General features: G+C 39.3%; 1 long non-coding RNA gene across 1 annotated transcript; it reads right to left on the bottom strand.

Annotated features, from left to right (window-relative positions):
- Positions 1-11,681: 11,681 nt before the first annotated feature.
- LOC125280583 lies at positions 11,682-15,603 on the bottom strand. The gene is made up of 2 exons (XR_007187653.1): positions 13,974-15,603; positions 11,682-13,383 (listed from the first exon to the last, which is right to left on the bottom strand). It is a non-coding gene; the product is annotated as an uncharacterized LOC125280583 (long non-coding RNA).
- Between the last annotated feature and the right edge of the window lie 82 nt (positions 15,604-15,685).

Raw genomic sequence — 15,685 nt, forward strand, 5'->3', positions numbered from 1 at the left:
GTCCACAAAAGTCTAACATTTGATAATCTATAAGCATTTCACAGATTCTATGTACCATAACTATACAAAACAACACTGTCAATACATGATACAAATAAGATAAATGCATTGGTTTCCATTCAAAGTGATAGAAATGATCAACAGAAAAACATCAGGCTTGAAAGATTTCTTATCCTGTGGCTCCCTCTAGTGGGCACAGCTTTTATCTCTTATTTGCAATGCCTAACAGTTTAGAATTTGCAGTTAGCATCATAAATTCATTCGAGATCCAATCCAAGACACTGTCGACACTGGGGAGAAAAAAACGTTTTTCTTACTCCCTATTTTTGTTTTGTTTCCAGTCCCAATATCTATAAATTCTTAAATTAAGATGCATTTACTAAATATGTAAAATGACATAAGATATTATGTCTTATTTTCTGGGGAGGGGTCAAAATTAAGGGAGTTTTGCTAAAAAAAAAAAAAAAAAAAGGAAAAAAAAGCTATATTATCTGCCATTTTGGGGTAAGAAAAATAATCTTAATCTGTATTGTACAAAGCACTATATAAATAAAGATGACATGAATACCTTTTGCTTGCAGTTTAAATGTTTTATTATTCATACCACAATAGTAAAATAAGTCTTTTCTGCTCTCCTCCGCCTCACCACCTCTCATTTTCGCACAAGTAGAGTGTGCTCATCTCCGCCTCACCACCTCACATTTTCGTACACAAGTAGAGTGTGCTCATCTCCGCCTCACCACCTCACATTTTCGCACAAGTAGAGTGTGCTCATCTCCGCCTCACCACCTCTCATTTTCGTACAAGTAGAGTGTGCTCATCTCCGCCTCACCACCTCTCATTTTCGTACACAAGTAGAGTGTGCTCATCTCCGCCTCACCACCTCACATTTTCGTACACAAGTAGAGTGTGCTCATCTCCGCCTCACCACCTCTCATTTTCGTACACAAGTAGAGTGTGCTCATCTCCGCCTCACCACCTCACATTTTCGTACACAAGTAGAGTGTGCTCATCTCCGCCTCACCACCTCTCATTTTCGTACACAAGTAGAGTGTGCTCATCTCCGCCTCACCACCTCTCATTTTCGTACACAAGTAGAGTGTGCTCATCTCCGCCTCACCACCTCACATTTTCGTACACAAGTAGAGTGTGCTCATCTCCGCCTCACCACCTCACATTTTCGTACACAAGTAGAGTGTGCTCATCTCCGCCTCACCACCTCACATTTTCGTACACAAGTAGAGTGTGCTCATCTCCGCCTCACCACCTCACATTTTCGTACACAAGTAGAGTGTGCTCTCCTCCGCCTCACCACCTCACATTTTCGTACACAAGTAGAGTGTGCTCATCTCCGCCTCACCACCTCACATTTTCGTACACAAGTAGAGTGTGCTCATCTCCGCCTCACCACCTCACATTTTCGTACACAAGTAGAGTGTGCTCATCTCCGTCCTCACCACCTCACATTTTCGTACACAAGTAGAGTGTGCTCATCTCCGCCTCACCACCTCACATTTTCGTACACAAGTAGAGTGTGCTCATCTCCGCCTCACCACCTCACATTTTCGTACACAAGTAGAGTGTGCTCATCTCCGCCTCACCACCTCTCATTTTCGCACAAGTAGAGTGTGCTCATCTCCGTCCTCACCACCTCACATTTTCGTACACAAGTAGAGTGTGCTCATCTCCGCCTCACCACCTCTCATTTTCGTACACAAGTAGAGTGTGCTCATCTCCGCCTCACCACCTCACATTTTCGTACACAAGTAGAGTGTGCTCATCTCCGCCTCACCACCTCACATTTTCGTACACAAGTAGAGTGTGCTCATCTCCGCCTCACCACCTCTCATTTTCGTACACAAGTAGAGTGTGCTCATCTCCGCCTCACCACCTCTCATTTTCGTACACAAGTAGAGTGTGCTCATCTCCGCCTCACCACCTCACATTTTCGTACACAAGTAGAGTGTGCTCATCTCCGCCTCACCACCTCACATTTTCGTACACAAGTAGAGTGTGCTCATCTCCGCCTCACCACCTCACATTTTCGTACACAAGTAGAGTGTGCTCATCTCCGCCTCACCACCTCTCATTTTCGTACACAAGTAGAGTGTGCTCATCTCCGCCTCACCACCTCACATTTTCGTACACAAGTAGAGTGTGCTCATCTCCGCCTCACCACCTCACATTTTCGTACACAAGTAGAGTGTGCTCATCTCCGCCTCACCACCTCACATTTTCGTACACAAGTAGAGTGTGCTCATCTCCGCCTCACCACCTCACATTTTCGTACACAAGTAGAGTGTGCTCATCTCCGCCTCACCACCTCTCATTTTCGTACACAAGTAGAGTGTGCTCATCTCCGCCTCACCACCTCACATTTTCGTACACAAGTAGAGTGTGCTCATCTCCGCCTCACCACCTCACATTTTCGTACACAAGTAGAGTGTGCTCATCTCCGCCTCACCACCTCACATTTTCGTACACAAGTAGAGTGTGCTCATCTCCGCCTCACCACCTCTCATTTTCGTACACAAGTAGAGTGTGCTCATCTCCGCCTCACCACCTCACATTTTCGTACACAAGTAGAGTGTGCTCATCTCCGCCTCACCACCTCACATTTTCGTACACAAGTAGAGTGTGCTCATCTCCGCCTCACCACCTCACATTTTCGTACACAAGTAGAGTGTGCTCTCCTCCGCCTCACCACCTCACATTTTCGTACACAAGTAGAGTGTGCTCATCTCCGCCTCACCACCTCACATTTTCGTACACAAGTAGAGTGTGCTCATCCTCCGCCTCACCACCTCACATTTTCGTACACAAGTAGAGTGTGCTCATCTCCGCCTCACCACCTCACATTTTCGTACACAAGTAGAGTGTGCTCATCTCCGCCTCACCACCTCTCATTTTCGTACACAAGTAGAGTGTGCTCATCTCCGCCTCACCACCTCACATTTTCGTACACAAGTAGAGTGTGCTCATCTCCGCCTCACCACCTCACATTTTCGTACACAAGTAGAGTGTGCTCATCTCCGCCTCACCACCTCTCATTTTCGTACACAAGTAGAGTGTGCTCTCCTCCGCCTCACCACCTCACATTTTCGTACACAAGTAGAGTGTGCTCATCTCCGTCCTCACCACCTCACATTTTCGTACACAAGTAGAGTGTGCTCATCTCCGCCTCACCACCTCACATTTTCGTACACAAGTAGAGTGTGCTCATCTCCGCCTCACCACCTCACATTTTCGTACACAAGTAGAGTGTGCTCATCTCCGCCTCACCACCTCACATTTTCGTACACAAGTAGAGTGTGCTCATCTCCGCCTCACCACCTCACATTTTCGTACACAAGTAGAGTGTGCTCATCTCCGCCTCACCACCTCACATTTTCGTACACAAGTAGAGTGTGCTCATCTCCGCCTCACCACCTCTCATTTTCGTACAAGTAGAGTGTGCTCATCTCCGCCTCACCACCTCACATTTTCGTACACAAGTAGAGTGTGCTCATCTCCGCCTCACCACCTCACATTTTCGTACACAAGTAGAGTGTGCTCATCTCCGCCTCACCACCTCACATATTTTCGTACACAAGTAGAGTGTGCTCATCTCCGCCTCACCACCTCTCATTTTCGTACACAAGTAGAGTGTGCTCATCTCCGCCTCACCACCTCTCATTTTCGTACACAAGTAGAGTGTGCTCATCTCCGCCTCACCACCTCTCATTTTCGTACACAAGTAGAGTGTGCTCATCTCCGCCTCACCACCTCACATTTTCGTACACAAGTAGAGTGTGCTCATCTCCGCCTCACCACCTCTCATTTTCGTACACAAGTAGAGTGTGCTCATCTCCGCCTCACCACCTCACATTTTCGTACACAAGTAGAGTGTGCACATCTCCGCCTCACCACCTCTCATTTTCGTACACAAGTAGAGTGTGCTCATCTCCGCCTCACCACCTCTCATTTTCGCACAAGTAGAGTGTGCTCATCTCCGCCTCACCACCTCTCATTTTCGCACAAGTAGAGTGTGCTCATCTCCGCCTCACCACCTCACATTTTCGTACAAGTAGAGTGTGCTCATCTCCGCCTCACCACCTCACATTTTCGTACACAAGTAGAGTGTGCTCATCTCCGCCTCACCACCTCACATTTTCGTACAAGTAGAGTGTGCTCTCCTCCGCCTCACCACCCATCTCTCTCCCCAGCGGAAATAGTTTATTCGTGCTGGTGGGACGACAAGCATATGGTAGCCTCTGGGGTGCCGAGACCGCCGCTCGACCGCTCTGGTTTTAACGAGACGACCGTACCATCGAGGGTAGATGGGTCAGCCGGGGACCGGGACAACCGCGACACGGGCGGGGTTCCCCACACACGGGTCTCGCTCCGGCGCGGTCGTTTTGCACCAAAGCATCAATCAAAATAAAAATGCAAATACAATATGGCTTTGTGCACTTATCAAATTGTAAAAGGCCGTGATTTAATCAAGTATATCATCTGTTGTACTGCATGTTTCAAAGCAAAGAGGGGCACATGAGCAACTCTGTTTACACCTGGTATAATGATGTGTTTTGGTTGATCAGATCACAAGTTGCTAAATACAGGTGTAAACGGGGTCTAAAACATTTTGAGCCACAAAAGACCGCCTACTGACCTAATGCATTAACATTATGGGAAGCGCGCTTGCCAGACAGATTTATACTTTGTCGACTGAAGACCGAAGTTTGTTTTGAAGATGAAAAATGTACCTAGCACAATGTTTTCTCACCATCCCTGATTTCTGACACACAATCATAGCATCTAGTGTGGTCTTGCATCTATTAGAGTGAATGCAGTGATCCATATCTGCATGTGCTCTGAGTTTAAAGGATTAGTTCACCTTCAAATGAAAATGATTTTCCCCTGGATTTACTCGCCCTCAAGCCATCCTAGGTGTATATGCCTTCCTTCTTTCAGATGAACATAACCTGAGAAATATTAATAAATATCCTGATGCATCCGAGGTTTATAATGGCAGTGAGCGAAGATCTGAAGTGTCTCCATCCACATCCATCCATCGTAAACGTGTACTCCACACGGCTCCAGGGGGCCTTCTGAAGTGAAGTGATGCGTTTGTGTTAAAAAAAAAAAAAATCCATATTTAACAAGTTATGAAGTAAAATATCTAGCTTCCGCCAGATCACTTTCCATATTCAAGTTACGAAGAAAGTGTAAACTGGCGTCACGTCAATTAAGCTTTTTCCGTAAGTTGAATAGGGAAGGCGGTTTTGGGCAAAAGCTAGATATTTTACTTTATAACTTGTTAAATATGGATTTAACAAGTTATAAAGTAACTTGAAAGTGAACTAATCCTTTAAACATGCATTTAAAAATTGCACTTTAATGTTTCTAATGCATAAATAAGTTCACATTTAGCAGTATGAAACAGACAAAAAAAATGTAACTCCTTGGGGAAATCATATTTTGAAGCTTTATTACACTTCCTTGTGCTTAACGTAAATGCAAAGTTTATGTACATGGAATTAATTTTTAGTTTTATCTCCATCAAAATACTTCTATGTTATGCATATTTTTTTTCTCTCTTACAGCTGAGAAGATTGATCAAGAAACCCTCTTTCTTTTAGATGATATCACACTGACCTCTCTGATCCCCATTAATGGACTTTGTTTAAAATTCAAGAAGTACCTCAAGAATTTGCTTGACGTAAGTAAAAGGTATTAGGTGTAGAAGGCATGGGGTACATCTGCTTTAAATGCAAAAGGTCTTTGGGACCTGATATCAGAGCTTTGTTTGCACATTTAAGGGTAGTACATCATGTATTTTCTACATCTAGTTACTTTCAGTGTGCTCAAGCTGGACGTCATCGCACATTCAGTCTTATTAGATCATTTAGAAGACACCTGCTGGAGCATGTTGATGAAACTGGAGATGAAATGGAGGAAACTCCTTTAGTTGAGCCTGATGATGATTCATCAAATTCAGTTTTGGATGCTATGTTGAGCAGTGTGGTGAGGACTGGGATGAAATTGCTGAGGAACAATGTGATGAGTTAGAGGAAGAAAATATACAAGACAGAGTAGCTTTGTTTTTAGCGAAATTAAGGTCAAATTCCTCTCAAACATTGAGTGCTGTTAATTTTGTGGTAGATCACACATCTAGCCTTATCAGTGATGTTGTTTGATCTCTACAGAGAAAAACGGTCTCCTTTTTAAGAGAGATAGGCCACAGCGAGAGTCCTGGGGGTCAGCAGCTTTTAGAGCATTTTGCATGTGCAGCTCAACCATTTCAGGGATTTCAGTCAGAGTACAAGCAAATGCAGTATTTTACTCAGTCTGGATGCTTTGTGCAGCCAGAGGAAGTACCTCTCCCTGGCTTTTCATACACTCAACAGAGAGACCCATCGACGGGGACTGTTAGACAAGTGGCAGTCCGAGACACTTTTCAGCGTGTTCCTCTAAAGCCTTTACTGAAGCAGGTATTAAAAAGTCCAGGAACGATGGAGAAAATCTTTGAGTGGCAAAATCAAGAAAGCACTGCTCTTGAAGATTTTAGAGATGGCACAATCTTTAAAACAAATGAACTCTTTTCCAAAGAGTTGTCCAATCCTCTTGTGCTTTACAATGATGACTGTGAGATGGTCAATCCACTTGGATCGAAAACATCAGTTCACAAGCTAGGTTTTGTTTATTTTACTCTTAAATGCTTTGCGACCTGAGTATCTTTCTACAAGACAGACGATGTAAAAACCTATGGTATAAATGCTGTCTTAGATCCAGTTGTGTGTGACATTAAGGATCTGGAATTGGAAGGAATTCAGGTTGAGACAAAACATTTCAAGGGCACCGTCAAAGCAGGAGTCGCACAGGTTTGTGGGGATAACCTGGGTCTTAATGGCATCCTAGGCTACACAACGTTTCTCAGGGAAAACCGTGTGTCGATGGTGTCGGGTACACAAAGAGGTTTTGAGAGGACAGACAGTAGAGGATCTGTCAGTAATGCACAACAGGGTTAACTACCATTCTGATCTACTTCAGAATAACCCAACTCAAACTGGCATCAAAAGAGAGTGTTCACTCAATAAACTGCAGTTCTACCATGTAACTGACAATGTTACTCCAGAAGTCATGCATGACATTTTGGAAGGGGTTGGAGGTTATGAAACCAAGCTTGTTCTCAGTTCTTTGACTTGAACAAAAACTCTTGACACTTGATCAGCTGAATAATAGATTGACAAGCTTTGACTATGGTTTTTCTGATGGTCACAACAAGCCATCTGCTATCAAACCTCAGGATCTTAAAAACCCTGATGGGGCCATCAGACAGACAGCAGCACAGATGTGAATTAAATGCACAGGGAACAGGAATGACTCTTTTTGTGTCTCACTCTGCTGATGGTGAGCCCCAGTTTGCAACCATTCAGAACATTGTGGTCATTGACTCCAAAGTCAAATTCATTGTGAAAAAATGGGATACAGTTGGATTTGACAGACCGGCCTTTTTTTTTTTTGCCTTCTCTGTGTCTCCTTCTTCTGCCCTTGATGTGGTGGACATTCATTCTGTTGATGATCACCACCATCTACAGGTTGTGATGTCCTTAAAAGAGAATGAGGATGATCATTGCATTTCTCTGAGATACAGGCTATTTTAGGTGGGGTGAACAAAAATAACATTAGTTTAAAGGGATGGTTCACTCCTGAATTAAAATGTCCTGATAATTTACTCACTCCCGTGTCATCCAAGATGTTCATGTCTTTCTTTTCTTTAATCGAAAACATTCCAAGATTTTTCTCCAAATTTTCCTCAATTTCATTTTGACTGAAGAAAGAAAGACATGAATATTTTGGATGACGTGGGGGTGAGTAAATTATCAGGGCATTTTTAATTCTGGAGTGACGCAGTCCTTTAAATTATGCTTTCTACTCCTCCTACCAAATACTACCTTCTTGCAGGGCTAAACAATATTCTATTCATACAAAATATCAATGTATATCAAAGTCATCATGGGCACATCACAATACATGGAGAGGGTTTCTCAATTTGATGACATCATAAAAACTCTTGTACATTGACTGAAAATAATGGTTTAGTCAAATTGGCAGAATTGTCGTTGCTGAAACAATATATTGTGCAGACCTAACGTATTGTAAAAATGCATACATGTACGTTACCATTCGATTTTTCTATTCGATTTTAAGGAATCAATCAAAGAGCATGCAACTACACCTACTATACCAAAGGAGCAGCAGCATGGTCCAGAGCACAGAATATCTGTGCAGCAAGTTGCAGCATTTGTAAGTTTTTCTTTTTTCTTTTTTTTTTGGACAAGTCTATTACTAGAAAAGGCCTGTCTATTTTTTTGTTGTTGTTGTTTTTCTGTTTTTGGATGAATTACAGAAACCTACATTTAATTGAGATGTTTTAATTAAGAAGCAATTTGTAGTAGTTTTTTCTTTTAAACAATATATATAAACAATATATATATAAACAAAATATATAAACATTATTGAATGAATCATCCATTCGAACGAATCGTTTCAATGAATGACTCAATGATTCACTCATGTTTAAAAGTAATCATTCTTTCTAACATTTCTTATTTGTATATGTATAAAAAATTAAAACAATCCCAAAACATAATTCTAATGCAGTTGCAATTTTTCAGTGTAAATTATTTAATTTGACTGGCAACAGCCCTATAGTATCTTATTATTCTAATTGCATTCATTGATCAAATTTAAAATGAAAGATGAAGCATTTAATAAGTGGTGGATCCAAAATGGTCAATATTCGTATTCATGCATTTTATTCATAATTATGTTAATCATTTATGGCTAATGATTGATCAATTTTAATTTTGATTCCATATATTTATGCACTCATACTTTATATATTAATCATATTTTCAAGTATTTACTTGTTATTGTACCCTTATGGTTATTCTTATTTTATCTTTAAGAGTATGTATGCTTGTTATATTCAATTGTTCTTCAAGTGTTCCCGTGTGACAGGTCACGTCCACACGTTTGTGGTTAGATATTGGACGCCTGCCAAGTGCTGTATAAGTGATGTGTTTCAGAATCAGTTGCTCATTTGGACTTAATATGTCTGTTATTATTTCTGCTGACATTTGATCATGTGAGACTTGCAAAATTCCCTTAAGTGGGTCAAAACAACCCCTACAACTATTTTAGACACTGGACCAGTCTATGACATAATGTGTAAAACCATTTAACCTTTTCTTATTAGAACAAAAACATCAGTTTGAGTGGGATGTAAATTTATAAAATGGTATAAAACTGGCTGAGTCGTTGATAGTTTAGTCTTTTTCCTCCTTTGCTCTCCTTGGCTTCTGCTTCTTCTCTCTTACCTGCAAATGTCTTAATTATTGTTCTTTTTGATCTTCATCTATTAGATACAATACTCTGGATTTTACAAAACTCTAAAATTTTAATATTAACTATTAATTTCTTCTTTCTGATTGTTATTTTACCTTTTGGTTTTATTAAATATTTTCTTTATCGATTAAAGTTTGCGTGTGAGGCTAAATTTAATTGAAAGGAATAAATCATTTTTCTTCAACGTCATCAACATCCTGGATCTCATTTTCTCAAGTTTTTGCATCAATAAGATTAGAGGAAAAAGCCCTTTATAAAAGGTAAAAATAAAATAAATGCCCTCAAATACCACAAATATGCAGATTTAAATGTCAAAGCTGAGTGAACACTGATGAGAATATTGCTTCAGTAAATTATATTTACAACACAATTTTTTTTTAATTTTTTCCAGAGAAGCAACTTTTTTTATTCGGACAAGCGAATGACAAGGCTTTTTAGTTGTGGTGATCCTAAATGTTTGCTGGTGCTCCTAACTTTTTGAGGTTGGGAGCACCAGTTCTACCAAGTAAAAAAGTTAATTTTGAGCCCTGTAATGTGTTTAAAGCATATACATACCTTTATTATATGTATATGTGTTTCCCAGAACTGCAAATTTTTGAAGTCTCCTAAAGCTGCACGATTACTCGTTAAAAGATCGCAGTCTTGATTTAAACACCCATTCTTATTCCCAAATGTCAATGATTCAGCTAAGTCTATTAAACCTTTGAAAAGTACAATCACAGAAGAACATTCTGAGTTTATCCAGAATTGTGCAGGTCTAATGTCTCCCTTATATCTGTGCTTCTCAGGTCATGTCCTGAAGGACCTCCCACCACTGCACATTTGAATTGAGTGTGTCTGATGAGGGAAGCATACAAAATGTGCAGTGGTGGGGGTTCCAGGACAGGTTTGAGAAGCCCTGCCTTATCTGAACCATGTATTTCTGGTCTTGAAGTCTCTATTAACAAGCTGATGAGTTGACTCAGGTGTGTTTGATTAGGAAGAGTTCAGAAATGTGTCAAGCTAATGTGCCACCAGGAACAGGGCTAGAAAACACTGCTTTATTCACATTCATGTACTCATGTAAATAGGGCAGGTATTGCATTTTCAAATACTGTTTTCTTTTTCTTTAAACACAAGGAAGCATGGTTCAGTCCAGGGCTGGGTTTCCCAATAACGATGTAACCTAGCTCTTGAGAGCGCTTTCTACGTGCGAGGTTATGAACGCTTGCTGCAATTCCATGTGCGTTTCCCAAAAATGCCCTTAACATGAACGCGCGAGAAAGGGTCGCTGTCCGTTTCTCAAGTGCTGAATATCACCTTATAGAATCTTATCCTTTAACTTTTAACCTAATAATCGTCACCTTATGTGGATTAGAATAGATAAATAAATGAAGATACCTTTCAAAAAGATTCAATTAATGTTCTTCTGGAGGAGGCAGAGCTAAACAAAGATGTAATTTTCAGACGATTTCTTTATGCTATATATATATATATTCATGTTTTGAAAAGTTCATTTATGTAAGTGAGGATAACAAAATAAAGGAAACTATGACATATTATACCCAATATATATATTATATATATAACCACAGTTTATTCAGACACCTTGAACATTTCATTCATTATTACAGATTATTCACTATAGTTTTTTTTGTTTGTTTGTTTTTGTTTTTAATGGTAATAAAATATGACAAGATCTCAAATAACACTTTAGCAAAACATGGTCAGGTCAAAGTGTCTGAATAATTTTTGGTTCCAAATGTTTTTTTAACAATTTTACTGGTATTCCACTGTATGAAGAATCTTTGGATCCTATAATGTGTCACAGTTTACTTTATTTTGTTATCCTCACTTACATAAATGAACTATAGTGTCATGTGTATATATATATATATATATATATATATATATAGTGTGTGTGTGTGTGTGTGTGTGTGTGAAATCAATCAAACTGTGATTCAGTGTTTATGATGTCCATGTGTTTGAACCACCCAAAGGCTCTATGAAATACTATAGGAATTCTTAAGAGTTCTTCCAAGTGTTTCTGAAGTGACTGACTTTTTTTCAACCATAAACTAAATTTTAAAACAAACATGCAAGTTTAGATATTAATAGGCCTATATAAAGGGTATATATTAAGGGTGACAGTATAATTATGTACTTCATCTAGCCAATTTCTACAGGTGTACAGACAACATTTTTATTGCAGACATGTTTTATCAGCACTATTTATGTCGTCATGTGTATTTTTATTTTTTTATTCCCTTTTCTTTTCATATTAAACGACAAAGAGTATTTAAGAGCAATACAGTCAAAACCTTATATTTATATAACCCTTATAAACCTTATATCCAATGTTATACACATTGCACTTGAATAAAGGTGTAATCTGCTGGTTGTCCTGTAGGTGACCTCATAACTCTGTCTTCTTAGAGCTTTACGATTACTCCAGAGCACTTGTAGATCTACGATCATTTTCAAGTGATCAACAAGAGTGCGACATGAGAGCACACCTGCGTACGAAGAACCCCATGTGGTGAGAGCACATCTGTGTACGAAGAGTCAGTATGTTCATGTACCAGTCGGGACGTTCATGTACCAGTGGGTACAATAACACCCATTAGTTTCTGTGGGCCATACGTCTGTATGGGTCATTTAGTTTTACAAACACAGAGTTGATTGCATCTGATGTACAGTCACAATGTAAATGCATCTAACTAAAGATAATGAAAATACACATAATCTTCCAATATAAAACAACACTGTCAATATATGAAACAAATGAATGAGATAAATGCATTCATTTCCATTCAAAGTGATGGAAAGATCAACAGAAAAAGATTTAGAGTTTAGAATTTGCAGTTAGCATCATAAACTCATTCAAGATCCAATCCAAGACACTGTCTACACTGGGGAGAAAAAACGTTTTTCTTTTTAGTTTTGTTTCCAGTCCCAATATCTATAAATTCTTAAATCAAGATGCATTTACTAAATATGTAAAATGACACGAGATATTATGTCTTATTTTCTGGGGAGGGGTCAAAGTTAAGTGAGTTTTTGCTATAAAAAAACAAAACAAAACAAAAAAAACTATATTATCTGCCATTTTGGGGTAAGAAAAATAATCTTAATCTGTATTGTACAAAGCACTATATAAATAAAGATGTCATGAATACTTTTTGCTTGCAGTTTAAATGTTTTATTATTCATACCACAATAGTAAATAAGTCTTTATAGACATTTTAAAATCGTCTACTCCTTTTAAAAGGAGAGCAATATGAAAAAAAAATCCTTGGGAAAATATGCTTTATTGGGGTCCACAAAAGTCTAACATTTGATAATCTATAAGCATTTCACAGATTCTATGTACCATAACTATACAAAACAACACTGTCAATACATGATACAAATAAGATAAATGCATTGGTTTCCATTCAAAGTGATGGATTTGATCAACAGAAAAACATCAGGCTTGAAAGATTTCTTATCCTGTGGCTCCCTCTAGTGGGCACAGCTTTTATCTCTTATTTGCAATGCCTAACAGTTTAGAATTTGCAGTTAGCATCATAAATTCATTCGAGATCCAATCCAAGACACTGTCTACACTGGGGAGAAAAAAAACGTTTTTCTTACTATTTTTGTTTTGTTTCCAGTCCCAATATCTATAAATTCTTAAATCAAGATGCATTGACTAAATATGTAAAATGACACGAGATATTGTGTCTTATTTTCTGGGGAGGGGTCAAAATTAAGGGTAAAAAAAAAAAAAAAAAAAACTATATTATCTGCCATTTTGGGGTAAGAAAAATAATCTTAATCTGTATTGTACAAAGCACTATATAAATAAAGATGACATGAACACCTTTTGCTTGCAGTTTAAATGTTTTATTATTCATACCACAATAGTAAATAAGTCTTTTCTGCTCATCTCCGCCTCACCACCTCTCATTTTCGTACAAGTAGAGTATGCTCATCTCCGCCTCACCACCTCACGGCTCCAGGGGTCTTCTGAAGTGAAGAGATGCATTTGAGTAAAAAAAAAAATCCATATTTAACAAGTTATGAAGTAAAATATCTAGCTTCCGCCAGATCACTTTCCATATTCAAGTTACGAAGAAAGTGTAAACTGGCGTCACGTCAATTAAGCTTTTTCCGTAAGTTGAATAGGGAAGGCGGTTTTGGGCAAAAGCTAGATATTTTACTTTATAACTTGTTAAATATGTATTTAACAAGTTATAAAGTAACTTGAAAGTGAACTAATCCTTTAAACATGCATTTAAACATTGCACTTTAATGTTTTTAATGCATAAATAAGTTCACATTTAGCAGTATGAAACAGACAAAAAAAATTTAACTCCTTGGGGAAATCATATTTTGAAGCTTTATTACACTTCCTTGTGCTTAACGTAAATGCAAAGTGTATGTACATGGAATTAATTTTTAGTTTTAGCTCCATCAAAATACTTTTATGTTATGCATATTTTTTTTTCTCTCTTACAGCTGAGAAGATTGATCAAGAAACCCTCCTTCTTTTAGATGATATCACACTGACCTCTCTGATCCCCATTAATGGACTTTGTTTAAAATTCAAGAAGTACCTCAAGAATTTGCTTGACGTTAACATGGGCGGACTGGCCATCTGGCATATCGGGCACTTTCCCGGTGGGCCAACGTGCTTTTTAGGGCCAAAGGTCGCCGACCGCAAAAAAAAAAAAAAAAAAGAAAAGAAAGTGAAAGTGGTAGGCCTAGATCGGCGGCCCAATACTTTTTCAATTGACACTGGGCTGCTGGCCCAAAACACTTTAGTCATAAATATCACATAGGCTAGTTTTTTTCCCTTCTGACAGACGCGGCTCATGAAACATGTAGCTCAGCGGCCCATTGGTTGTTTTCTTGATTGACACTGGACTGGCCCAATCATATCTTTGAACAGTACCATCTATAGGATTTCTGCCTGCACGCAGTTTCAATGTGATGTTGATCATGCAGAAGAAACGCAAAGGAGGTGCAGAGAAGCTGCGCGAGAGAAAAAAACGCTGCCAAATATGTCAAATTGACACAAATGTTTTCGGCAGTAGCAGCAGGGGCGTAAATAGCGGGGGGACAGGGGCAAACGCAAACGGGCGTTTTAAGTTTAGAAACATTTTGAGTCACCCCTCCCTTGCCTCACAGTGGTTTGGTCCACCTCGCACGTCACACTCACTTGTGTGTAGATTCTGTAGAAGTCCGGCGGCGCCGGCGGGAGAGAACAGTTCTACAGACAGATGAGTTCCAGTAAGTCGGCTCTCAAGGCTATTTTATTCAAAAACATCAGATGAAGTGATTATTTTCTCTTTAATGCTGACGGTGCTGAGTAATTAGTAGGGATGAGCGAGTGTTGCGGCTTGATCTTTGGTTGACCAATCAGCGGAAAGGGGCGTTTTATTCCCGCCCATGTAGAGATCGAATATTCAAGCCGTTTACCCATTTTGGTTTTATTGTTTTCCCATTTGGCGGATTAGAACAAAAATAAAAATATGAAAAAACGAGATTTGACTCGAGATTTGTTTATTTACAAGTATTTACAAGTCTGGGATATGTGGTGCCGTTATCCGTTTTAACAGTCGTCAGAGAAACCCCGAACTACAATTTTATTCGATCCCAAAGGAGTTAGATCGGCGTAATTGTTGGCTTCACTCAGAAAGGACCACACCACTGGCAGCCAAACAGCAACGCACAACATTAATAACAGCTGGGACTGTCATTTACATTATAACGGGAACACTATTGTGATCAAACGTTGTGAATTCTCTGTTGTTGTTGTTTCGGCGTGTTGTTGTGGGAAGAGCGCGTCTACTGGAGTTAAACATTGATTACGTACCTCAGTTCAAGCTTCACTTGTGCATTCGCGTCATTTTGTGCAGATAAAACTCGTAATATTAAATTTATGAAGTATAAGTATCTGATTAATCTCTCTTTTGTTGACGTAAATAACCCGCAGAGCTGATGATCGTCTATAGCAGGGGCCTCCAAACTCGGTCCTGAAGGGCCACTGTCCTGCAGAGTTTAGCTCAAACTTGCCTCAACACATCTATCTGCAAGTTTCTAGCATGCTTAAAGCTCAGAATCTTCCTGAAGCAGCGTTTTGAAATCAGCCATCGCTATACAAGTCGTTATTTTGTTTTTTTGGCGCACCAAAATATTCTCGTGGCCTTTATAATATTAATATTGAACCACTGTACTCACATGAACTGATTTAAACGTGTTTTTAGTACATTAATGGATCTTGAGAGAGGAAATGTCATTGCTGGCTATGGAGGCCTCACGGAGC

The sequence above is a fragment of the Megalobrama amblycephala genome, linkage group LG12 (assembly GCF_018812025.1).
Source record: "Megalobrama amblycephala isolate DHTTF-2021 linkage group LG12, ASM1881202v1, whole genome shotgun sequence".
Lineage (NCBI taxonomy): Eukaryota > Metazoa > Chordata > Actinopteri > Cypriniformes > Xenocyprididae > Megalobrama > Megalobrama amblycephala.